Raw genomic sequence first — 3,212 nt, forward strand, 5'->3', positions numbered from 1 at the left:
TTGACTGATGGTGATGTATCTGTAGTTTCACCCAATCTTAGCAGTATAAAATGGAGTATAAGAGGATTGCATTTAGTGCCTCTGAACTTGTAAGAAATGGACAAGGAAACTCTCTTGAAACTGGCAGTCTCATTTCAGTGAATCTTGGCAGATCAGTGTGCCAGGGCAAAGCAGCGAAGCAAGCAGCAATGCCTGTTTATTAGATTCAGCAAAGGTTACTGGAGTGAGTGTTCAGGTGCTAACTGAGGAGTTGTGCAGTATATTTCTTATCACAGCCTGTAATTTCAGAGTCTAACCAACTCAGTTGTTAGCATGAATCTACAGTAAGTCCGGTTATACAATAAAGTTTGAAGAAGTTGTAAACGGTAAATCCCATGAAGGGTAATTCCATGATATGAATATGTAAATCCCACAAAGGGTAGAAGAAGTTAACGGTAAATCCCACGAAGGGTAATCCCGTGTTTTGAGTAGGTAAATCCCACGAAGGGTAATCCTACATAGATGTTGATTTTCAATTGTTGAAATTGTGAAGGCCGATGCCATTGTTCAAAGAAGTTGTTTTTTGGTAAAATCCATAAAGGGCGATCCCGTGGTTCTATAGTTAAGGCCAATACCACACTATAGTTTGTTAATTTTCTGTTTTTGTAAATATTAAAGGCCTAAGCCAAGTTGAATGAGATTGTTGACGGTGAATCCCACGAAGGGTAATCCCGTAAGAAGTTGTTATACCGGCATGAGGGTGTGCTATAACTACTTTATAGAAGGTTGTTCTTGTGTAAAACTCCTGATAGAGGCAGAGGAATACAGGGTGTCTTTATTTGTAAGGCAATGGAAGAAATTTGGACTGACAAACAGAGGTTTTTGGTCAACAGCTACAAAGAGGTCATGGGGTACACTTGTTTGATTCAGGGCTCTGGGAAAGCTATAAGCTTTGGTGATATGATTTGAGTATATGCGCTTACTCTCTGTCGTATGGCCGTACATCTGCTTCAAGTTGTAAGAGATTCATTTGGAAATAAACCAATGGATGAATCTTATGCCAAGTCTTTTGAGCATGCTTATCAAATGCTAACCGAACTACATGCACAATTAGTTCTATCCCTTTTATCCAATAATCCAGTTTTGCATAATTGTTTTGTAGTGGAGATGGTTGTTTGGCTCGTTTTCTGCATGGCTTGCTGTTGAAGTGTTTTTGAAGTTAGTATTCACTGTGATGATGTTTGAATAGTTGCCTTCTATCAGATAGTGTTAGAGAATCTATCTGTTGATCAATGGAAGAAAGATCGTTATTTCAAAAACCTGTGTGAGAGCAGGTCTAGTTTTTCCAGCAGAGTGAAGGATAATCAGGTCTTGTCTTTCTTGTTTGCAGCAGGCTAATCCAAAGTGTTGACTCTAGTTAAAGTGCTACATGTGGACAGATGTTTGGGTATCAATCCAATGGTGGTTTTCCTAAATCTACAGTTTCAGTGCTACCATGTCTCAATTCTTCCAATCTCAAACTGAGTTTCCCCAGTTGAGATTGAGGGGAAGTATTAAGGGTACAAGTGTAATACAGTTAGAAATATAGTTAGTAAGGTTGTTAGTATTTGGTTAAAAGTAGTTAGGATTTATCTTATAAAAACAGTGTGTAATCTTCATTTTAGTCAGTTAATCCAAATCATATTTCTCTCTCTAAACTATCTATGTTGCTCTCTAAGATCTCTGTGTTCATTCTTCTTCATCTTCCTTCTTAATTTTCCTTTCAATTCTCAAACATTGCAATGTAGTTAATAAAGGGTAGTAAAGGAGAATATTGTGGTAGCAAAAATATGTCGTTTTCTGCCTAGACGAATTTTTACCTACAAAACAAATAAACACATGTGATCAAAGACAAAGCCCCGCGCCCAAAGAGTGAAGGTGGGGGGTGTTTGGCCAATGAATCTTCAATGTCTAAGTCAGTTTCTCTGAAAAGAGAGAGGTTTAGGGCTTAATTGTGTAGCAAAAGTTTACTAAAATTTGGTGGAGAATGGGGTATTTATAGGAGCTAGGGTCACCATGGAGGAGAGAGATCTCGTGCTATGTATCGTCATCCAGTTGGCTAAGGTGTGTCATTCGTTGGATGGAGTAGGTAAAGAATTATCCCAATGATATTATTGAATAAATAATATCTTAGAATTATCTTGTGGGTCCCTGATTGGATTTGATGAAAATTTCTTGCTTGATTATGTATTGTAGTCAAATCTCATATTTGCACTCGAATATATCAATGTTACGCAAGTGCAATTAAGATATTTGCCCTAGTTTCATATAATCTGTTAGGCACTGATAGGAACATATTTATGCGACTTAGTTAGCTTGTTCTTGTGCATTTGTGTTGTTATTTCTTAGTTAATTATGTATTTTAAGCTATTTTCGTGTGTTTGTAGGTCATAATAGCAAAGTTGGCAAGAAAGTGCATTTTGGAGCATTTTAGAGCATTTTTGAGCCAAGATTGGATAGTGCAAGCATGGAGACATGAGGATGGACGTTTGTGAAGATTTGAAGGCTAGAAATTAGCATGTGTGTGTGCAAGTGTGTTGACCTACAACTCCAAACATCCATCCACTACACCCATTACATCCACTCATTACCAAACATCCACCCACTACACCCATTACATCCACTCATTACCACAACACTCACCCACTACACCCATTACATCCACTCATTACCAAACACTCACCCACTACCCATTACATCCACTCATTACCAAACACTCACCCACTACACCCAATACATCCACTCATTACCAAACACTCATCCACTACACCCATTACATCCACTCATTATCAAACATTTACCCACTACACCCATTACATCCACTCATTACCACAACACTCACCTACTACACCCATTACATCCACTCATTACCAAACACTCACCCACTACCCATTACATCCACTCATTACCAAACACTCACCCACTACACCCAATACATCCACTCATTACCAAACACTCATCCACTACACCCATTACATCCACTCATTATCAAACATTTACCCACTACACCCATTACATCCACTCATTACCACAACACTCACCTACTACACCCATTACATCCACTCATTACCACAACACTCACCCACTACACCCATTACATCCACTCATTACAACTCCATACACTCCTCTCCCTAGCCTATAAATACATCCACCCTTCACCATAATTAGGGGGCCATCATCCAAAGACACCACAT

Source organism: Malus domestica, chromosome 06 (genome assembly GCF_042453785.1).
Source record: "Malus domestica chromosome 06, GDT2T_hap1".
NCBI lineage: Eukaryota > Viridiplantae > Streptophyta > Magnoliopsida > Rosales > Rosaceae > Malus > Malus domestica.